We start from the raw sequence: 24892 nt of genomic DNA on the forward strand, positions 1-24892 counted from the left end.
TAAATGTAAAAGATAATTTTTAGTTTCTTCTTTTTCATTTTAAACACAACTCTTCCGGTTGAGTGCACAGTCCTTCTCGAACAAACATGTGGTGAGGGTTGGCATATCTATACAACAACTTATGTTAATTTTTATTCCACGCATTTTGTTTTGTCTTCCACAAAACATTTATCTCATGTGCATAACAAGGCCAAATCAGGTGTATTCCTACAAAAGCCCATTTATTATTAGCATGGAATACAATTCTTAGGTATCAAAATTGTTATTGTCACTTTTTCTCTCTAATCCTGAATTTGAAACATTAAAGATGATCAAAATTGTTAGTTTTTGTGAGAAACAATTCATTAACGTATGAAACATGATCTCAACATTTGCAAAGTCTTTTGGAATATTTTTATCGCATTTCATGAGTCCTAAATGTAAAAAACAAACTGATCGATGAAACATGAAATTGCATGCCTCCTTTATTGATCAAATATTTAACTCGCTTTTTAAAAGGCCTTGCTATTGTATTTTGATCAATTTAACATGTGTGATATCTTAGGGATTTGGACATGCAAGATGAATGAAATAAGGTGACATTGTTGGAAACTGTTGTGTGTTTGTTTGTTTAAGAGGAGAAATATACATCAGGAAGTTAGAAATTCTATAAAGGGTTTGACTAAATTTTTCTATCGATCTTGGTTTAATCTTGTACATATGTTAAAAGGTGTGGTTTTGATGTTCTAGATGCATTATCTTAGACAAATATTTTGGATGTATGAAATGTGATTTTGTCAAGTTTTTTGGATTGACATATGAAATGCAATTGTATCAACTGCGAAGCAGATTTGGATCATTGTTGTTGTGTTTCATGAGTCTTGAATGTAAAAAACAATTCAATCAATGAGATGTGAAATAACATGCTTTCTCTACTACTCAAAGGGCAAATTCACTGTTTGCCAATCTAACATGTGTGATATCACGTCTCATTGATATTTTAGTAGAGGAATTAGATAACATTGAACCCTTTCTTAGAATTTGTTAGTGAGAATGTGATATATAAGGAGTCTAAACTTTAAAGCCAAGAGTAAGTTCTTGACAAAATATCAAGTAGTCAGAAATTCTATGAAGGGTTTGACTACATTTTTCTAGCAACCTTGCTTTAATCTTTTGGATGTGAGAAAATGTGGATTGTTATATTATGTCCCTAAATTTACTATTTTGTTTTCAAGATCTGGTCTGGTGAGTAATCAAGATGACTAGAATGAAGTTTTCTTTAGAGGGAATGGAAGAAGAGGATCTAGAGGATACTTGTGTTGATGAAAAGCTCTTTGATTTTTTTCATGTCACTGAAAATTCATCTAGATTTGTTTACATTAGAGATATGCTCAATGATCCCTTTGATTTGCAAGAGCTCTTGAAGGACCTTGAATATAAATTGAAGGATTTTAGGGAGTTTTATGATAAACATATGGAAGGACTAAAGATTGAGGGATTTGTCCATTATATTGATGTAATGGAAGCTACCAATGCTGCTAGAACAACTTTTCAAACAAGGTTTAGCCTTATTGATGGAGGAATTCAGGAAGTGGGAAGCAGATTGCCCTTTTCATCAAAATCAATATCAATGTCTTCTTGTATAGAAGGATGTTGGATTTCTTGTATATCTTCAATATATGGATAGTTGTTCTTTAGATACAATACAAGAGAAGAAGATAGAGGATATTGTTAGAAAAAATAAAGAGGTTGAAGAGAAGGGGGAAATGTTTTAGGAGGTTATTGAGAACCAGTTAGTGCACAAATTTGATGTTGCTTTGTTTAAAAGTGAGAACATTTCAAAAGTGGAAGAAAAGGAGATAGAGTTGAGTGTAGAGATTGAAATAGATCTTCTTGAATGTGTCCCAACATTTCCTAGTTATCTCATCAACAAAAAAAGATATGTATTGCTAAATTATATTCAACGCCTTTTTAATCGTAGAGAAGATTACTACTTGGAAATCCTTGCAACATGGGGCTTAAATTTTTCTAGCAATCTTGCTTTCATCTTCTGGATGTGAGAAAATGTGGATTGTTATATTATGTCCCTAAATTTAATTTTTTGTTTTCAAGATCTGGTCTGGTGAGTAATCAAGATGACTAAAATGAAGTTTTCTTTAGAGGGAATGGAGGAAGAGGATCTAGAGGATACCTGTGTTGATAAAAAGCTCTTTGATTTTCTTCATGCAATTGGAAACTCATCTAGATTTGTTTACATTAGAGATATGCTCAATGTTCCCTTTCATTTGCAAGAGCTCTTGAAGGATCTTGAAGATAAATTGAAGGATTTTAGGGAGTTTTATGATAAACATATGAAAGGATTAAAGATTGAGGGATTTTTCCATTATATTAATGTAATGGTAGCTACAATGCTGCTAGAACAACTTTTCGAACAAGGTTTGGCCTTATTAATGGAGGAATTCAGGAAGTGGGGAGCAGATTGCCCTTTTCATCAAAATAAATATCAATGCACTCATGTATAGAAGGATGTTGGATTTCTTGTATATCTTCAATATACGGATAGTTGTTCTACAGATACAATACAAGAGAACAAGATAGAGGATATTGCAAGAAAAGATAAAGAGGTTGAAGAGAAAGGAAAAAAAATTTCGGTGGATATTGAGAACCAGTTAGTGCACGGATTTGATGTTACTTTGTTTAAAAGTGAGAACATTAAAAAAGTGGAAGAAAAGGAGATAGAACTGAGTGTAGAGATTGAAACAGATCCTCTTGAATGTGTCCCAACATCTCCTAGTAATCTCATCAACAAAAAAATATATGTATTGCTAAATGATATTCATCTTAGAGAAGATTACTACTTGGCAATCCTTGCAACATGGGGTCTAAAATGATAAGAATTTTATAGGTTATGAATAGGAATTGCTAGCAAGTCTTGATGTTGAGGAAGAGAATTTTCAAGACATTTTTGTAGCCTTGCATTCATATATTACTCATATCGTGGAATATGAAAAGGGGGGATACTTACTAAGGAAGAGTTCTTACAAATTCAATAGAGACTTGGTATTGATAACATGGGGTATGATGCGAAACTGAAGTCTCCATTAAGGGAGAAACTAAGTCTCTTGCTTCAATCTTCTGGATGTGAGAAAATGTGGATTGTTATATTATGTCCCTAGATTTAATTTTTTGTTTTCAAGATCTGGTTTGATGAGTAATCAAGATGACTAAAATGAAGGTTTCTTCAGAGGGAATGGAGGAAGAGGATCTAGAGGATACCTGTGATGAAAAGCTCTTTGATTTTCTTCATGCAATTGAAAAATCATCTAGATTTGTTTACATTAGAGATATACTCAATGTTCCCTTTGATTTGCAAGAGCTCTTGAAGGATCTTGAAGACAAATTGAAGGATTCTGGGGAGTTTTATGATAAACATATGGAAGGACTAAAGATTGAGGGATTTATCCATTATATTGATGTAATCGAAGCTAGCAATGCTGCTACAACAAATTTTCAAACAAGGTTTAGCCTTTTTTATGGATGAATTCAAGAAGTGGAAAGCAGATTGTCCTTTTCATCAAAATCAGTATTAATGTCTTCTTGTATGGAAGGATGTTGGATTTCTTGCATATCTTCAATATATGGATAGTTCTTCTTCAAATAAAATACAAGAGAAGAAGATAGAGGATATTGCAAGCAAAGATAAAGAGGTTGAAGAGAAGGGGGAAATATTTTAGGAGGATATTGAGAACTAGTTAGTGCACAGATTTTATGTTGCTTTTATGAGGAAATTCAAGAAGTGGGAAGGAGATTGCCCTTTTCATCAGAATCAATATTAATGTCTTCTTGTATAGAAGGATGTTGGATTTCTTGTATATCTTCAATATATGGATAGTTGTTCTTTAGATACAATACAAGAGAAGAAGATAGAGGATATTGCTAGCAAAGATAAAGAGTTTGAAGAGAAGAGATAAATGATTTAGGAGGATATTGAGAATCAGTTAGTGCACGGATTTGATGTTTCTTTGTTTCAAAGTGAGAACATTACAAAAGTGGAAGAAAATGAAAAAGAGTTGCGTGTAGAGATTGAAACAGATCCTCTTGAATGTGTCCCAATATTTCCTAGTTATCTTATCAACAAAAAAAATATGTATTGCTAAATGATATTCAACACGTTTTAAACTTAGAGAAGCTTACTTGTTTACCGCAGCACAGAGGAGCGGGAAAATGGAAGAAGGAGATAACTAAAAGGGCACAGGAAAAAGGAAGGAAAAGGCACCCCAGATGGAAGTAAGACCCTGAAAAATTTGAATGACGACCTCTCCAGAAGGCCTCAATGTCGCCTCGAGAAAAGCAAAGAGTAAAAGTGCACCATTAATTGTGAAAGCGCTCCCGAATCCTTGTAAAAGAGGGCCAGGCTCACTCCTGTGCAAATTGTATGCACTAGTTGGGAATGGGATAAGTTAGAAAGGTGGGAAATAGGAAAAGAGGGCCTAAGCTAATGGTTGCTCATGTAAAAAGTGGGGATGACCGCCCAAAAAGTAGGGCATGTATATAAAGTTCAAAAGTGAATGAGAAGATCATTCTTGTGTGTGGCCAAAGCTTCTTCTTCTTCTTCTCTTGTTTCTTGTCTTCTTTCTTGTGCTTGAGTAAGGGATTGAGGGAGTGAGGGAGTGAGTGTGTGAGAGTGAGGGATTGTGGAGAAGAAGCTCCCCATCTTCTCTCTTCATCTTCTCTTCTTCTCTTCTCTTCTCTTCTCTCACGTGGCCATGAAGGATGGAGCTTGACGGATATCCCTTGAGCTTTCTTGAGCTTGCCGCAAGGATTGTGGAGCTACCGGAGTGCAAGGGAGAGGAGGGAACTCGATCGAGTATCAAGGTAAGCTCACTACACCTGTAAGGTAGGCATTGCGCGTTGGCTATGTGAGAGGTAGCCATGGCCGTTTAGCTTGAAACGCTTGATCAATAAGTGGTCCATAGGTCTCAGGATGGAGCTCCGTAGCTCCCCTTCATTTTGGTTCTGTTGCCAGGACAGATGGAATCGAGCCTTGAGTGCCGTGCACATCGAATCGAGCATAGAAGTAGGGTTTGCAGCCCGAATTGGTGCTCGAGATAGTTAGGAGATTTAGGATGTTTTAATCCTTGGAGCAAGTAAGTATTTCGATTTGCTGCTGAATATTAGAGTAGGACCATCCATCTCCATCTCTATTTTTTATTTTTGTTGCATTTAGGTTAAGATTAGGATAGGAAAAAGAAGGAAAACAAAAAGGGTTCTGCTGATGCTGGAAATAGGGAAATAGGGGCACAGATTCAAATTTCTGGTTTTGAAAGAGTGTGAGGGATTAGCTTCTGAGGTTACAGTAGGCTGGGATGGGGCAATAACAGGCCCAGGGAACTAGGAAAAACCACATTTGACATTCTGCTTTGTGAGAAGAGAGTGAGCTTGAGAGTCAGGGCGAGAGAGAGAGAGAGAGAGAGAGCTGCAGGGAGATCCTTGGAGTGCCGATCGATTCGAGAACCATAGTGATTCCAGGTATGTTTGGCATTTCCTTTAGTGTTTTGCACCTATCTAGAAGGCACTGGGTGATTCCATGGAGTAGGCATTGAGCTTAAAGCATTGCATGCAACCCACGAACCATCGTCTGTGCACTCGGACCAGCCCTTCCGATTCCCAGAATTAGACCACCCGATTTCTGGAGTCGGATCGTCGGACTGCGAGAATCAAACCACCCTATTTGATCCAATTCCCAAAATCGGACCACTACGAGAATTGGACCACTGGTCCTAGTGCCACAATCGGACCACTCGTCCCATCGCAGTAGTCAGACCCCCTGTTCGACCAAGGGAATTGGACCAAAGTAGAAAACAAACCACCCTATCCGAGTCTCAAAATCGGACCAACTGCGATAATCAAACCACTTTTTTAGTGTGAGAATCAGACTAGCCTGTCCGATTTCCAGAATCGGACCACCTCACCAAGAACTTAAAGTAGAGGGTTTTTTAACCTGCCTGACAGTCGTGACCACCCTGTTGACATCTCTGACCCCCCCTGGAAACCCAATTTAGCCCTTAGAAACCGAAAACCAGACAGGATGTTTAAGGATTCACCCCGAATAGCTAGACACTGAGCAGACCAGATTTAGAGCTTGACTTGACTTTTGGTAACCAACCAACCATCCCTGAGGCAGAATAGAGAACGCAGCATGAACTTTCAGTAAGACCCTGTGCTTAGATCCATATCACGCTACGAACATGAGGGGAAGATTGGAGTTTGCATGGATCATTACCTGCATCCGCACCTCACTTTTGATTTTATCACCAAAGGTGCACTACAAGAAAAGAAAAAGCATATTTTCGCACTGAGCACTATAAAGCACGAAGCACAACTTGGGAATAAGATCGACAACTGCTTTTAATAACAAGGAACTCATCACGAGATATAATAACATCAAGGAACCCACTATTAGGAGAAGATCTCAAAACATAGTTGGGTGCCTGAGAGCCCCATCAGTAGGACCTTAAGAGGACACAAAGATCCAGAAGGTGACAACATAGAGGGTCGAATGCTGTCGTAGCTACTCAAACTGATCGACGACCTTGTGGAGCTGGAAGTGGGAGCAATGTCAGGATCATGAGGTGGACAAGGAGAGGACCAATTGGACTTGGGAGAATTCCCAGTCTTAGTGCAGGAGTTAGTCAATGAGTACGACTTGTTGACTAGGACGGTAGTTCAAGGCAGACGAGTAGATGAAGTGGTACCAAGCCTAGAAGAGGAAAGAAAGGCGATTAGAAAGGTGCTAGAGAGCATAATCGTGTATAACACAGAGCAGAAGGCTAGTAAACTCCAACAAGATGTAGACATGTACAAGGCCCAACGTGTGCTAGCCTTGGTTGGTGCAGCTAAAGCAGGGCCAAATGCAAAGAGAGAACGAGCAGCAGAGGCTGACTTATCGTTGAGTGAACTTGTAGCCAAGCGGCTCATGGACAATATGTTTGCTGAGCAAAGCGCAATAGCTTTAGCAACTGCATTACTCTCGGGATTAGGGGTCACGCAAAGGGCAAAGGGGCAATCTAGAATCCCTATTATAGCAAAGCAGCTAGACAAGTATGAACCTAGCAATGACCCATATAGCTTTGTGGAGCAATTTGAACAAGTTTGCGAAGCAAACAGTCTCACGGACCTTGCACAACGCTCTCAAGCTTTCGGTCTATGCTTAGGTGATAAGGGGAGAATTCGGTACACTAGTCTAGATGTAGCTGAGCACACGAACGTTGCCCGTCTTAAGGACCTCTTTATGAAGAGATTCTCTGAGGCAGAGTACTCTGGCAATCTCATTGTCTGGGTTGATGAATGTTAGTCAGAGGAAAAAGGAAGACGTAAGGGACTATGTCACTCATGTGCGTAGCCTCTTCAAGAGGATCCCTGCAAATGAGCAACCCAATGAGAAGGCTATGTCTACCGTATTTATAAATGGAATTCGAAGCGAGGAGCTCTACAAGGCTTTGGCTAGTAACTCCATTCTACATCGAGACATGTTAGCTAGAGTATTTGAAGAGGCAATAAGGATGGACGATCAGCTTAGGGAGCAAAGCATGAGGAACACTAGTCAGGACAGTACAAGTCAGAGAGCTCTAGAGCGGTCAATAGTTTCAAGAGAGAGAGAGAGCTCTAGCATACGGGATAAGGAAAAGAGCGTTGACCAAGACCAGGAGCTAGCTAAGGTGAGAATGGAGCTTGCACGATTGCAAGACCAAATGAGAAAACATGTGCGGTTGCATGTGCAGTGTATACATTGTGGCGGTAACCACCTCCCAGCGGAGTGCCAAGATCCTAGATCTAGGCCGTGCTCGAACTGCGGTAGGTTTGGTCATGACGCATTACATTGCAAACTGCCAAGGAGATTCCCATATGCGCAGCAATACAACCCTCCATACTTAGGCAACAGGCCACCTAAGCTCTTTGACAGGGGAGCCCAGTTGGCACTTCCAGCACCAAATGATGCAAGACTGGCCATTCCTAGGCTAGAGATGAACCCAACAGGCATACCCATACCACCAGGGCCCTATGTAACCCATCCACCGAGTGACGCTCCTGTTCACTGTGTGGAAGAACCTAATGAAGAGGAGACCTATGTGAACCCATACATATCCTATGATGAGGAAGGAAATCCAGTCCTGATGGACTACTGACCAATACCGGTGATGGCACTAGAGGCTTTAGAGGACCAAGCCAAGATCCAATCTCATGATGGACTTGCAGTCATCCAGTCCATATTTCATCATGCTACTTGGAAAGGGAACAAGCAAACAAGGACAAAGCTGACCTCTGATGCACCGAGTGTGGAATCACACACCTATTTCCTCACTGTCCTAGACGGAAGCCATCAACTAGTTCTACCAACGTGCCCTCAGTACCCTTGGGGCTGTTCGGTGTGGAGACCTTTGACAGTGAGGATATGCCCATCCCACTACATGTCCTAACGAGAGTACAGAAAAAATAGGCAGGCATCTCATTGCCTAGGCCAAGTAACCTAGATGCAGCTTCATTGGGAAAGAAAAGACAGAGGAGAAGGAGGAAGAGAATAGACGCAAAGATTACCCTTAAGACTGAGGGAGCTACAATGCTAGTTACAGGAAAGAGGGTCACTGATGTAGAGGCAGAGATCTCAACTCCTAAGACAACAGAACTAGGGAGTGCCAAGGTAGGGGAATACCCCCACCCCAAACGGCAACTCGAGGCTGTAGCCAAAGTCAAGGAGTGGGTCAAGGACGCCCAGGAACACCTTAAGGACATAGATCCCATACTGGAAGACCAAATTGAAGACCTCTCTAGTGTGAGTACACTGGTTTCACTGTTGCAACCTCAATCGGGGAACACACCCACACCACATGAGATGCCACAGAGGCAAGACTAGGAAGAAGCATGTGAGCAAGCTAACCAAGACATATGGCCAAAGAGTGCTGACCGAGGAGGAAGGCAACCACCCAGAAACCTCCTCACCACTTTAGTAACCACGCCAATAACCTTGAGCCTAGGAGATCTGCTTCGGCAACACCCTTCCTTATGGCAAGAATAAAAGCACTGGGTGGAGGGAAAAGAGGAGCACACTGCCGCTGACTTGCAAGAGCGGGATGCATCACGAGATTCCAACCCTAATGCTACACTTAGTTCCAAGGTCACTGCACATCAATCCTTTCTGGGAAGGCACTGAGATGCATGCAGTCTTACCTATCTTAGCCTTGGGAGATGTAACATGAAAAGGAATCATAAACACAGGCGCCGGTGTCAGTGTCTTGAGCCACCCAGTTCTACAGGCCTGGAGAAACCCACCCATGGAAACGACTAGGTTCAATGTCACATTGGCCAATGGAATGAAGGTCAAACCATTTGGGGTCCTAAAGAACTGGCCCGTGAAGGTCGCAAGGGTATAGTTTTCTGTGAACTTCATAGTCATGAAGGGAGTGGACTACGACATACTGCTAGGCCGACCCTAGATGAGGAACGCTCGAGTTATTGAAGATTGGGGTAACAATCTCATCTTCCTGGGGAATAGAACAAAAGCGGTAAGGGTTGAGATGGATACCTGGAAGACTACCGTATCCGACCTTGATGCTATCTCAACCATGCTAAAAGGTGATGCACAGGCAAGCAAACCCTATGGGTCATTGACCAAGTACATCCCTTGCCCTGAGGATGAGCGGGATTGGATGCACATCTTGGCAACCATTGACCTACCGTTCTCAGATGAGGAAGAGCTATATAGGCAAGCTGTTAAATCCCCAAGCATGCTAGTAAGGGAGCCCATCGTGCCACTCTGCATGATGGTAGGAAGTGTACGTAACCCAAGGAAACTGGTCTCGTTCCATATCCCCACCAACAAGCTCGAGCTTCAGGAAATCATAGAGTACCTGATTGATAAACTGAAGGGCAACATGGCTGCCAATCTAAAACCGCTAAGTGATCTTTTGGCTAAGCCTGAGTGGAAATGGACCAAAATTCACTATCTGAACCTATTATACAAGTGGACTTTAGTCACTGATGAAAAGGAGATTGGAGAGGAAAGCCTAGGGGATGATGAGCAGTCAGAGGGGCAAGACTTTGATGATGAGGAGTATAAGGACTGCCGCTCTATTGGAGACGAAAGTGAAAAAGAGCTAGACATGATAGAATATGACACTGAAGAGAGAATGATCGAACAAATCAAGGCAGACTCTATGCCTAGAAGGGAAAGGGCAGGCTGGAATGAAAGAGGAGTCATGTGGATGGAGTGCGATAGATCCTAGTTGGAGCACATAGGAGCCATGGATTATGAGCAGGCAGTAGTGGCACAACCATTGGTAGTTCTAGTGCTTAAGATGGATACACCTACTAGATTACGACCCTCTGGCAAAACTCCTTCCTCAAGCGAGGGATGCGAGTTTAACTCGGATTCAGAAGTCAGTACGGAGAGTGATCCCAAAATACTCAACCCTCTAAGGTCAGATGCACCAAAGGGGACTTGCCAGCCCACCTAAGGCACAGACGGCTAAAGGAGGAGGCTAGGAAGAGAACTAAGGACTCGGAAGCAGAGAGGCAAAAGAAGCCGTAGGATCTCCCCAAGCACTTCACAAAGTTTGAGAAGGGTAATAGAGTGATGATTCTGCTAGGAGCAAAGAGACAAGGGCAAACCAGTGAGCCAATTGAGGGACCCACCAAGGTCAAGGAAATCAACTTGGCAGGGGAAGGCGAGAAGCCTCGACCTATGTTCATTGTTGACGACTTGACCAGAGATGAGGAGGCTAAACTCGTTGCTCTCCTACGAGAGTATGTCGACGTGTTTGCCTGGTCCTTGGAGGAACTTAAAGGAGTCAATCCTAGGGTTGTGACCCATAATATCCCAATGGTTCTAGATGCGGTGCCAACAAAGCAATGACCTTACCCTATGAATCCCAAACACGCCTATGCAGTGAAGGAGGAAATTGATAAGCTCATGAAGGTGGGATTTATATATGAGATTGAGCACACGGATTGGTTATCACCTATAGTGATCATTATGAAAAAGAATGGTAAAATTCGAGTGTGCATGAATTACAAGAAAGTTAATGCTGCTATGAAGAGGGACACCTACCCCTTACCGTATACCGAGCACATGCTGGAGAGGGTAGCAGGAAAAGAAGCCTACAGCTTCCTGGATGGCTTCTCTAGCTATAATCAAGTGCAAGTGCACCCTGACGACAGGCATAAAACTGCCTTCGCCAGGGAGTGGGGTGTATTTCCCTACATCGTTATGCCCTTTGGGCTAATGAATGCGCCCGCAACCTTTCAATGATTAATGTGCACCATCTTCAAGGATATGCTTAGACTCGAGTAGAGGTGTTCGTAGACGACTTATGCGTACACTCTAGTTGGGCCGAACATTTAGAAAAGTTGAGAGTTGTCTTTGAACAATGTCAGTTATACAACCTCTCGTTGAACCCCTTAAAGTGCTAGTTCTGGGTGAAGCACGGATGTATCCTACGGCACGTAGTGTCAAGGAATGGCATTGCCACTGACTTCTCAAAAGTCAAAGTCATTGTCGTCCTACCACCACCCATTAACTATAAGGGTGTTTAGTGTTTCTTAGGCCATACGGTATACTATCGACACTTTGTACTGAATTACACATTGATTGTTAGACCATTGTACAAGCTCTTGATCGTATTCGAGTGGACTGAGGAATGCTAGCGTACATATGAAGAATTGTAGAAGGCCCTCACCACTCCACCAATCATAGGAGCCCCAGACTGGAGCATAATATTTCATGTACACATAGACGCCTCTAAGTTTGTTATTGGAGCTATTCTATGGCAGCTCACTGAAACGAAGATGAATATTCCACTACAGAAAGGGAAGAGTTAGCCACGGTGTTTGCTATAAAGAAATTTAGGCATTATCTGATGGCCATCCCCTTCATCTTTTTCGTTGACCATCAAACCTTGCTTTATCTCATGAACAAGCCATGTGCTACAAGTCACATAGCTAGATGGTTACTTCTCTTGTTGGAGTTTGATTTCTCTGTGGTTGTACGTAAGGGAAAGCAACACTACATGACTGATCACATGTCCCGCATACCCACATGAGAAGCTGCTGGACAAGGCATACCTGACGACCTATCGGAAGCTCATCTCTTTGGCCAATCTAGCAAAAGAGACTTGTTTAGAGCCGATCTGATGCCATATTGGGTTGATGATGTAGTTCAAGTGCTAGAGAACGGTCTGTTTACCACAGCACAGAGGAACGAAAAATGGAGCAAAAGTGCAGAAAGAATGGAAGCCCAGAAATTTGAATGATTTAAACGACGGTATCGCCTCAAAAAAAAAAGAGTAAAAGCGCCATTAGATATGAAGGCGCTTTCGAATCTTTGTAAAAAGGGCACCGAGCTCACTCCTGTGCAAATTGTATGCAATAGTGGAAACAAGATGAGTGGGAACGGTGGGAAATAGGAAAATGGGGCCTAGGCTAATGGCCGACTATGTAAAAAAGTGTAGATGACGGCCCAAAAGGCAGGGCATGTATATAAAGTTCAAAAGTGAATGAGAAGCTCATTCTTGGGTGTGGCTAAAGCTTCTTCTTCCTCTTCTCTTGCTTCCTACCTTCTTGCTTGTGCTTGAGTGAGGGATTGAGGGTGTGTGAGGGAGTGAGTGCGTGAGAGTGAGGGATCATGGAGAAGAAGCTCCCCATCTTCTCTCTTCATCTTTCCTTCCCTTCTTCTCTTCTCTCGTCTCGCGCGGCTATGGAGGATGGAGCTTGATGAAGAGGGATTGAGGTTGCTTGACCTTTCCACAAGGATTGTGGAGCTACCGGAGTGTGAGAGAGAGGAGGGAACTCGATCGAGCATCAAGGTAAGCTCACTACACTCACAAGGTAGGCATTGCGTGTCGGCTATGTGAGAGGTAGCCATGGCCGCTCAGCTGGAAATGCTTGATCAATAAGCGGTCCGTAGGTCTCGGGGTAGAGCTTTGCAGCTCCCCTACATTTTGGTTCCATTATCGGGACTGACGAAATCAAGCCTTGAGCGCCACACGCATCAGATCAAGCATGGCAGTAGGGTTTGCAGCCTGAACCGGTGCTCGAGATAGTTAGGAGGATTAGGAGGTTTTAATCCCTGGAGCAAGTATGTTGATTTACTACTAAATGTTAGAGTAGGACCATCTGTCTTTATTTCTGTTTCCGATTTCTGTTGCAATAGATTAAGGGTAGGATAGGAAAAAGAAGGGAACAGAAGGGTACTGCTACTACTAGAGACAGGGAAGTTGGGGCGTAGATTCAGACATCTGGCTGGTTGAGTGTATGAGATTAGTCCCTGAGTCTACAACAGACTGAGGGAGGTAATAAGGGGCCTAGGAGACCAGGGGAGGCCACATTTGACACCCTGCCTTCTAAGAAGATTGTGAGCCTGAGAGCCCGGGAGAGAGCGAGAGAGGGAGAGAGCTACGGGAGATCGTGAAGTGCTGACCGATCGAGCGCCCCATCGCTTCGAGGTATGCCAGACATTTCCCTTTGTTGCTTACATTTATTTGGAAAGTGCAGCATGATTTGATAGAATAGGCATTGACCTAAAGGCACCGTGTGCAACTTGCAGGCCGTCGGCCGCACCGTTGAACCAATCCGTCAGATTCCCAAAATCGGACCGTCCGATTTCAAGAGTCGAACAGTCCGATTTCAAGAGTCGGACAGTCCGACTCCCATAATTGGACCAGTTGAAAATCAGACCAATTGAAAATTGGACCGTTGGTCCGATCCGACTCTTATAATCGGACCAGCCCATCAAGTCAGGCCATGTGTCCTAGTCCCGAACTTGAGCCACTTGACCATGCAGTGGTCGGCGGACCATCCCTGTCCGACTAAGGGAAGTCGGCGATCTGAGTAAGACTGGACCCACCCTTCCAATTCCCAGAATTGGACCAGTCCGTCCGATTCCCAGAATCGGATGAGAGCACCAAAGCTTGAATAGAAGGTGGTTCACCTAGGCCACAGTCCTGGGTGCCTTGGTCACGTCTCTGATCCCCCAAGGAACCCAATTTAATCTTGGAAGCTGGAGACCAGACAAGGTGACCGAAGATTTACCCCGAATAGCTAGACACAAGGCAGACATAATTTGGAATTGGACGTGACGTTCGGCGACCAGCCAACCAACTAACCAACCTTGAAGCAGAATAGCGAATGCAGCAGGGTCTTTCTGTAAGACTTTAGATTGGCTAGGACCTGCACCTAGAGACACATTAGGCTATAAACATAGGTAGTAGGGTGGATTCTGCATCAGGCATTTAGTGCATCCTCACCTCACCTTTTGATTTCATCACCTAGGGTGCACTACAAGGAAAGGAAAAGCATGCTTCCACACTGAGCACTAGAAAGCAAGAAGCACAAGTTGTGGATAAGATTAACAATGATTTCCAGTAACAAGGAGCTTAACAGGAAACATAATAATATTAAGGAACCCACTACTAGGAGAGGATCCCAAAGCATAGCTGGCTACTAGGGAACCCCATCTGTAGGGCCCTAAGAGGACACGAAGATCCGAAGGACAACAACATAGAGAATCGGACACTGCCAGAGATACTCAAGTTGATCGATGACCTGGTAAAACTGGAAGTGGAAGCAATGTCAGGATCCCAAGGCAGACAAGGAGAGGACCAACTGGACTTGGGAGAACTCCCTGTCATGGTGCAAGAGTTAGTCAATGAGTATGACTTGCTGGCCAGGATGGTAGTTCAAGGTAGGCCAGTAGAGGAAGTGGTAGCGACCCTAGAAGAGGAAAGAAAGGCGATCAGAAGGGCGCTAAAGAGCACGATTTCCTATAACCACGAGCAAAATACTAGGAAACTCCAACAAGACATGGATATGTATGAGGCCCGGCACGTGCTAGCCTTGGCTAGAGCAGTAAAGGCACGACCAAATGCGGAGAGAGAGTGGGCAGTGGAGGCTGACTTGTCATTAAGTGAACTTGTAGCCAGGTGGCTCATGGACAACACGTCCACTGAGCAGGGCGCGAAAACCTTAGCCATAGCCTTACTCTCAGGATTAGGGGTCACACAAGGGGCAAAGGGGTAATGTAGGATCCCTATAGTGGTGAAACAACTGGACAAGTATGAACCTAGCAACGACCCATATAGCTTTGTGGAGCAGTTCAAACAAGTTTGTGAAGCAAACGGCCTCATAGACCCTGCACAACGCTCCCAAGCTTTTGGGCTGTGCTTAGGTGATAAGGGGAGGGTGTGGTACACTAGCCTGGATGCAGCCGAGCATGGGAACTTTTCCCATCTTAAAGACCACTTTATCAAGAGGTTCTCTGAGGCAGGATACTCCAACAACCTCATCGTCCGCTTGATGAATGTCAGTCAAAGGAAAAAGGAGGACGTAAGAGACTACGTCACACATGTACATAGCCTCTTCAAGAGGATCCCGACCAATGAGTGACCTAACGAGAAGGCTGTGTCTACAGTGTTCATAAATGGAATCCATAGCGAGGAACTCTAGAAGGCCTTGGCTAGTAACTCCACCCTACACACAGATGTGCTGGCTAAGGTTTTTGATGAAGCAATAAGGGTGGACGACCAGCTTAGGAAGCAAAGCATGAGGAACACCAGTCCGGACGGTACAGGACAGAGGGCTTCAGAGTGCTCAACGACGTCGGGTGAGAGAGAGAGCTCTAACGCACGGGATAAGGGAAAGGGAGTCGACCAAGGCCAGGACCTGGCTAAGGTGAGGATGGAGCTTACATGTTTGCAAGAACAAATAAGGAAGCCTATGCGAGCTCAGGTGTAGTGTATACACTGTGGTGGAAACCACCTTCCAATCGAGTGTCAATATCCTAGATCTAGGCCGTGTTCAAATTGTGGTAGGTTCAGATATGATGCATTGCACTGTAGATTGCCTAGAAGGTTTCCATATGCACAGTAATACAACCCTCCTTACCTAGGCAACATGCCATCTAACTTCCTTGGTAGGGGAGCCCAGCTGGCACTTCTAGCACTTCTAGCACCAAACGACACAAGACCAGCCATCCCTAGGCTAGAGATGAACCCAACAGGCATACCCAGACCACCAGGACCCTACGTAACCCAACCACCGAGTGACACTCCTGTTCACTATGTGGAGGAACCTAGTGAAGAAGAGAGCTACGTAAACCCATACATCTCCTATGACGAGGAAGGCAATCTAGTCCTGATGGATTATCGACCAGTGCCAGTGATGGTACTGGGTAGAGGAAGAGGCAAAGGCTTTGGAGGACCAAGCTAGGACCCAATCTCATGTTGGACCTGCGGTCATCCAGGCCATATCTCATCACGCTGCCCAGAAAGGGAACATGCAGACCAGGACAAGGCTGACCTTCGATGTGCCGAATGTGGGATCATACATCTGTTTCCTGACTGCCCTAGGTGGAAACCATTAGCCAATCTGGCCAATGTGCCCTCTGTGCCCTTAGGGCTATTTGGGACGGAGACCTTTGGTGGGGAGGACACACCCATCCCACTGCATGTCATGATGCGAGCGCAAACAAGACGAATATGCATCTCATTGCCAAGGCCAAGTAACCTGGATGCAGCCTCGCTGGGAAAGAAAAGCCAGAGGAGAAGGAGAAAGAGAGCAGATGCAAGGATCACTCTTAAGACTGAGGAAGCTACAACCTTAGTGGCGGGAAAGGGGATCACAGATGCCGAGGCAGAGACCTCCACCCCCAAGATGGCGGAACTAGGTAGTGCCAAGGTGGGGGAATACCCTCATCCCAGATGGCAACTCAAGGCTATCACCAAGGTAAAGGAGTGGGTCAAGGATGCCCAAGAACACCTTAAAGATGTAGAATCCATATTGGAGGATCCGATGGAGGACCTTTCTAGTGCAAGCACACCCGATTTGCCATTGCAACCTCAATCGGGGAATGCGCTAACACCACGAGAGATGCCACAAAGGCAAGACCAGGGAGAAGCTTTTCAACAAGCTAGCCATGACATGTGGCCGAAGAGTGGTGACCAAGGAGGAAGCCAACTACCCAACAACCTCCTCACCACCTTAGTAACCACCCTAGTGACCGTGAGTTTGGGAGACCTACTTTGGCAACACCCTCCATTGTGGCAAGAATTGAGGCACTGGGTGGAGGGGGAGGGGGAGCATGCTTCCATTGACTTGCACGAGCAGGATGCAGTCACACAAATTCCAAGCCTAGCACTGCACTCAGCTCCAAGGTCACTGCACATCAACGCTTTCTAGGAAGGCACAGAGATGCATGCAGTCCTACCTACTTTAGCCTTGGGGGACGCAACACGGAAAGGAATTGTGGACACCAATGCCGGGTCAGTGTCTTGAGCCACACAGTTCTACAGGCATGGGGAAACCCATCTGTGGAAGCGGCTAGGTTTAATGTTACATTGGCCAATGGAATGAAGGTCAGACCATTCGGGGTCTTAAAAAACTGGCTAGTGAAGGTTGCAGGAGTGCAGTTTTTCGTAAATTTCATTGTCATGAGGAGGGTGGACTATGACATACTGCTAGGCCGGCCATGGATGAGGAATGCACGAGTGGTTGAAGACTAGGGAAACAACCTCATATTCTTGGGAAATAGGATGGAAGCGGTAAGGGTTGAGATGGACACATGGAAAACTACCCCAGCCAACCTCGATGATATCTCGACCATGCTAAAAGGTGATGCCCAGGCACGCAAGCCCTATGGGACACTGACCAAGTACATTCCCTGCCCTGAGGACGAGAGGGATTGGATGCATGTCTTGGCAACCATTGACCTGCCATTCTCAGATGAGGAAGAGTTGTATAATCAAGTGGCTAAGTCACCAAGCATGCCAGCTGAGGAGCCCACTGTGCCACTCTGCATGATGGCGGGGAGCTCACGGGATCCAGGGAGACCGGTCTCCTTCCACACCCCCACTAACAAGCTCAAGCTTCAGGGAATCGTAGGGTACCTGACCACTAAACTGAAAGGCAACAAGGTAGCTAATCTAAAACCCCTAAGCGATCTCTTGGCTTGGCCTAAATGGGAATGGACCAAAGTGTATGATCTAAACCTATTATACAACTAGGCTTTAATCAGCGACGAAGAGGAGATCGAAGAGGAAAACCTAGGGGATGACGAGCAGTCGGAGGGGCAAGATTCCTGTGATAAGGAGTACGAGCATTGTTGCTTTGAGACGGATGAGAGCGAGGAAGAGTTTAATACGATAGATTATGACACTGAAGGGAGAGCAATCAAATAGATCGAGGCAGACTCTAGGCCAAAACAGGAAAGGGCAGGCATGAATGGAAAATGAGTCATGTGGATAGAATGCGATAGGACCTGGCTAGAGCAGGTGGGAGCTATGGATTATGAGCAAGCAAGGGTGGCACAATCGCTGGTAGTCCCAATACTGAAGACAGATTCACCTACTCAACTACGACCCCCGGGCGAAACCCCTTCCTCAAGTGAGGGATGTGAGTTTAACTCGGAGTTTGAAGTCAGTACAAAGAGTGATCCCAAAATACCCCAACCCTCTAAGGTCAGACGCACCAAAGGGGACTTGCCAATCCACTTAAGGCACGGGCGGATCAAGGAGGGAGCCAGGAAGCAAACTAGAGACTCAGAAGGAGAGTGGCAAAAGAAACTATAGGACCTCCCCAAATGCTTCACGAAGTTTAAGAAGGGTGATAGAGTGGTTGTTTTTCTAGGAGCAAAGAGACAAGGGCAAGCTAGTGAACTAATTGAAGGACCCGCAAGGGTCAAGGAAGTCGATCTGGCAGGGGAAGGCAAGAAACCTCGACTCTGTTCATTGCTGATGACCTGACCAAGAAGGAGGAGGCTAGACTGGTTGCTCTCCTGTGAGAGTATGTCAATGTGTTCGCCTGGTCCTTGGAGGAACTGAGAGGAGTCGATCCTAGGGTTGTGACCCATAACATTCCAATGGTCCGAGAAGCAGTGCCAATGAAGCAGCGACCTTACCCTATGAATCCCAAACACGCTTATGCGGTGAAGGAAGAGATCGATAAGCTCATGAAGGCGAGATTTATATATGAGATCGAGCACACAGATTAGGTATCACCCATAGTGATTGTTATTAAAAAGAACGGCAAGATTCAAGTGTGCATGATGATGGGACCTGAAATGGGCCGACTCTGGCTATAGCACTAGTCGGACCTCATGCTCATGGCACACAAACACCCTCACGGCCTTGCGGACTAGGAGAGTCAATCTCATGCTAAAGGACAAACTGCCCTAAAGCTTAATTCCTGCGTTTATAGTTTATAGTCCAACGTCTCCCTAAAACTCCTTAGAGGGAGATCCCAAAGTACATAGGCATAACACCTCGTCACACACATATAGGAGGCACTCCAGCGACTAATAGTCGGAGCCCCACTACAGCTCTCCTACATCTCAGGGATTGGCCCTTTGATGCGCTGCTAAACATATAACACAAAAGAGCACAAACTCCTCTCAAGGTACCAATATTTTACGTTCCAGGATGTACCATTCCTCACAACAATTTCCATTTAGGACCCAATAACTAACTTACAGCTTGGGACGTCCTCTCATGCTCATCGTTAGTCACAACCTAAGGAAGACAGGTGCCATGCATCCAGGAGGTTTTTCTGATACCTTTTAATTGTTATGCTTAATGCAAATCGTGTATGGCTATGTGCTCAAACAAAAGAAAAATCAGCATCGTGCATGGTGCATAAAGCATTCTTTTCATGAATTTCACTAGCGCGTACTGCGTTGAGAGGAGGCACCGAGCCATATACTCATGCTACCATCCTCTTTATTTAAACCATTTCCTATATGCCATGTACAATGCATAAATCAAATCTTTTCTTATCTTTCAATGTTTCAGCCCCTTTTCATCCAACTCTTAGCATTTTGCATCATTGATCAGTTAGATAGAGTTTCTATGCATTTTTCTCTTTTAAAAGAACGATAAATACGCACAAAACATAGAAACGGGGACAAAACAAGGCCAACCTCGTGCTTTGCCATCGTTATACATTGCACAAAAATAGATATAATTTGCCCTAATTTTCCTCAGCCCGTTTTCTATTTTTTCCTAATTTTTAACCTATTTTTCTCATTTTTGGGCAATTTTCCCTATTTTTCTTTAATAAATAATGATTAAAAATAAAAATTGATTGTGGGCTATGGCCCTTAGGTTCATTGATAACAGAAACTCAAATTTAGTTGGTCTGACATATCATATTTCTCATTTATATAGCAAAACACCCAATTTTACCCTTAAAACTCGTGTTTTCATGTATTTTAACACTAATTCCGGCCATGTAGCCTTATATTTTTTGATTTTCAAAGCATAAATTGATCAAACTCATGGCAAAAAATATCATAAAGAACTTTCATCCCACATGAACAAGATTTCATAAAGCAAATAGCATAAAAATATCATTTTTCTTCATAAAAATAGCATTACCGCTTATTTTCATGTCTTGATTTCTTGGTCTTGATTACGGGACTGATTTCCAGCATGCATTTAATGCTCAACATGACCCCGCATCCAGCCCCTCTTCATCCACGGAGCAATCCGATCTTTGCCGGACAAGCATCCGCCATTCCTTCTTCTTATTTCTTCTTCCCGCGTGCACCACCCCTTAGAGGAGAGAGAGGGAGGAGGGAAAGATTGATTTTCTCTCTCTCCAACCAGGCCATCATTGTCTGCGTGAAGACCGGCGATACGAAGTGAAGGACTAGTGTATCAGCCTTGCATTGTCATTGCCATGGCTTATGTGCAGCCATAAAATCGATCTTGGGGAGGGGGGGCGTCAATTTTGCGCCGTCGGTCTGTTTCACACCATACCGCCATACGAAATGGAAAAAAAAGGTTGGGGGGTTCCAAAGGGCACCCCCCACTAGACATTTGATTCATACCTCTTCAAATTTGGCCAAATTTTGGCACCTCCCGTGTCCGGCGTCCGATTTGCAATCCGAAAAATCCTGGGGGCGTCCGTCTCGGGATCCTGGACTGGCCGGCAGCTTCCCTGACTCGCACAGGCACATGGAAAAATTACTAAAAATTTGGAAATGTCGCACGGGCATCTTCAAAGCACTTGGCGCTTAAAATTGTCCTAGGTCGAGCCGCCACCTTCGATGTTGAATATTTTTCCCTTGATATTCGTAATTTTTAGCTATTTTTAAGCACTTCTCAGCATCAAAACTCTACTCTCATTGGAGACCACGAGATAGGGTGACTTAGCTCGTCAAATCCTACACCAGATCTGCACAAAACAACCAAAGGAAGCATCAAGCTGATACAAAATAGATACATAGGAAACACAGCACAATGCTCACCCTACCACCTGACAAAACCAAGGCATTACATCCACAAGGAGTAGGCCTGGCATAATCTGATAGAAGGTCCGCAGCTAGTCACCAACCGACTACTCCAACACGGCCAAACTAAAAAGAACTATCAAAGAGGTTGCCCTAAGTGGTAGTCTGAACTACCTGCCTAACTAAGGACAACACAACCAGGAGCTCCTACTAGGCGAGGACTCCTATAGCCTGATCAAGAAGTATTTTCTTGTAGCACATTTCTTCTTTTAGGATTTTTATTTTATTAACATACTCCGGTATGTAAAAAGGAGGGAGCTGAGCATAGTGACCCAAGGAGAACAGGGCATTGGTCTTAGGTCCTGTCTCGGTACCCAAGAACCTACCAAGCCCTCGCAAGGCGACACTTAATCCTTTTTTGACGCTCACTTTTATTTTCGCTCCAACCTTCCATATTTTCTTCTTTTCCAGCAAGATGCTACCCCTAGGAAGTCAAGGCATCGGCCCCAGGTCTGACTCGTCCCCAGGAACCTACCAGGCCTTCACAAGGCGATGATCAAGTGCTTACAAATTTGTGTTTCTTTTCTTTGCTATTTGTATAGGGGATAGAACCCCTTTTTACACACCTTCGTATATATTTATTGTCTTTAAGATATTCAGGGTTTCTTTCCTCTTATCATCTTTATTTTCTTCTTCAACAGGCTTCTCTAACTGTCTCACAACTGAGCAAGAACTCCTAGAATGACCGCCTAGCAGGCTAGCAGAACAGGGTTACTAGGACTCCCTTCTAAAACAAGTCTTTCGGTGTCAGGCAATGTCTTTATAGGAGGCAATGACTACTCAGACCTCCCTCAAACACACTGAACCTAAACTTGGGACTTCATGCCTTGGATGCCGGTCCCCAACAAGAAACGAAAAACCCCTTAACAAGTACACAAACACATATAACATAACAACCATAGTACTCATAAAGGAGAGATATTACCTGGATAGGGCCACGAGAAGCTTCCACATATAACATAACAACCACAATACTCATAAAGGAGAGATATCACCTGGATAGGGCCACGAGAAGCTTCCACGCAACAAAAGGCTCCTTCCAAGCTCTTCTTCCGAACCTATCTAGCACAAGACTAAAACAAGAAACCATTAACCGTACCTGTACTAAACAGAAAACTGGCCCTCTTGGCCTAATGAAATAAAGCACTTCACTACAAAACTTGATCGGCCCTCTTGGCCTAATGAAATAAAACATTCAAAACCTTGCAAAACGGTCCCTCTTGGCTTAATGAAATAAAACAGAATAGCACCTACACATCCCTCCCTGGAATAGCACAGATATACAATAATAAGCTCCTTCCCAAGGAGGAAAACAGGCTCGTAGCCTTAAACTAAATGCATAAGATTATGACCCATCCCTCCTGCATATATAGCAAGAGGCATACGCATAACATGTTGTCTAATCAGCTTATGGGTCCAAGATAATAACGGTAGATTGGTCTCGGCTACTCTTTGCATCACCCATATCAACCATCGTCTACCATATATTGCATGTTCTAATAACATTCCCCACAAGTGACCGGGTCCTCTTGCATCATTGATCACAATATCCAAACTAGGACCACAATTGAAGAAAAGATCTTCTTCATAAGCAAGATTTGCAAACTGATTCCAGTAACGTGGAATTAGCTGAAAAGACACTCTCTCAAACTCTTCAAGTAGGGTCATCGCAGTTCGATGATACATACAAAGAATGGGATTCTGCACTGTGTACGTCCCATCTAGCTGATTTAGGATCAACTGGGAATCCCCTTTTACTAACAACCGACGAGTACCACCTTGCTTGGCAATATGTAGTCCCATAATCAAGGCTTTATACTCCGCCATATTGTTAGTGAATCCTACCCCAAGATAAGCAGCTAACTTCATTGTAACTCTACATCGGGGATCTCGGATTACTACTCCAACACTCCCTTTTTTATTAGGGCCCCTAGACGCTACGTCAAAATATAATGTATACATCCACAATGGGTTTACACAGCCTACCATCACGAACTCCTCTATTCGTAATTATGATAATCAAATTTTAGTATGTTAAGAGGATGAACTGACGGCTCCATCCCACCTTCTTCATTAAACTCAACAGGGATACTCGTCAACAGTTGTAAGCAGTGATGGTAGAAGACTTTGATCTCCCACACAAAGGTTCCATCTTCTTGCTCAATCACTTTGTATCCTTTGCTCCACCAGATAAGTTTCCCCTGATGGTATCTCTGCTCCAGATATGGGTGCTCCAAAAATGGAATTAATTGCCCCATCAATCGGCTTTAAGCTCTTTTGCAGGTCTCAAATCATCCCCAGCATGGACCTGCAATGCATTTCTCTATATTAGCATACTTAGAAATAATAAGGTTTAATCTTATTAAGATTAACCTTATTTTTAAACTCTACTCCCTGTAGATCGGCTAATAGGGCCGTAGACCTATTTTTCCCTAACCTGACAATCTTGTAGGGGCCATCCCATTTAGGTTCCAACTTCCCTGGAAACAACTCCCTATGCGCATCATAGTATAGAACTAATTGCCCTTTTTTAAAGGTATATTTCTTTGCTCTAAGATCATGCAACTCCTTCATCCGACGCTTGGCTACCTCCTGGTGTAATAAGCTCTGCAGCTTCAGCTCATCCAGGTGGGCTATGGTCGTAAAACGTTCAAAAAGGGAATCCTCATCTCCCAAAGAATGGTTAATTGAAAACCGTATGGTTGGCAACTCAATTTCAAGGGTAACACACACTCTTCCCCATAAACTAATTTAAATGGAGTATGGTCGGTAGCTTGCTTGAACGTGGTATTATACGCCCATACTGCCACATACAACTTCCTGTCCCAGTCCCGTTTCTTCTCAGAGACTATCTTAGACAAGATCCCCACAAGCTGTTTATTAGTACTTTCAACTTGCCCATTCATTTGCAGATTATAAGGAGTTGTTTTATTATGCTTGATTTGCCAAGCTTCTGTCAATCTTTTGATCACTTTGTTCAAAAAATGGGTTCCACGTTCTGACACTAATTCTTTCGGTGGACCAAAACGGCAGATAATCTGCTCTAAAAGGAAACTTGCAGTCTCTTTTGCATTGTCCTGCCTCGTCACCCGCGCTTCTGACCATTTTGTAAAATAATCAGTGGCTACTATAATGTACCTCTTCTGGGTAGTAGACGACGAGGTGATAGGACCCACAAAATCAATGCCCCACTTCTCAAATGCAAGGATAGCCATGATAGGCGTAAGTGGACGTTTCCTATTCTCTCTACTGTCATGCCTTTGACAGGTATCACATCTCTTTATGTACTCAAAATAATCTTGGAAGATAGACGGCCACCAATATCCGGCTCTTAAAGCTTTCTACGCAGTCAATTGTCCAGCGAAGTGCCCTCCACATGCAGAGTCATGACACTCCTCCAAGATAAAAGGAACCTCGTCAGGCATCACACATCGGCGATAGATATCATCAACACCCTGTCGATATAGTGTCCCTGCGATCAAGGAAAACTTCAATGCCTGTTGTTTGATTTTCCTCTTTTTGGACTTTGACAAACCAGCTCCCGTCTCTCCTGTTGATAAATAGTGTGTAATAGTAGCA

This window comes from Lygodium microphyllum, chromosome 16 (assembly GCF_053477565.2).
Source record: "Lygodium microphyllum isolate KBCC chromosome 16, Lygodium_microphyllum_v1.1.10, whole genome shotgun sequence".
Lineage (NCBI taxonomy): Eukaryota > Viridiplantae > Streptophyta > Polypodiopsida > Schizaeales > Lygodiaceae > Lygodium > Lygodium microphyllum.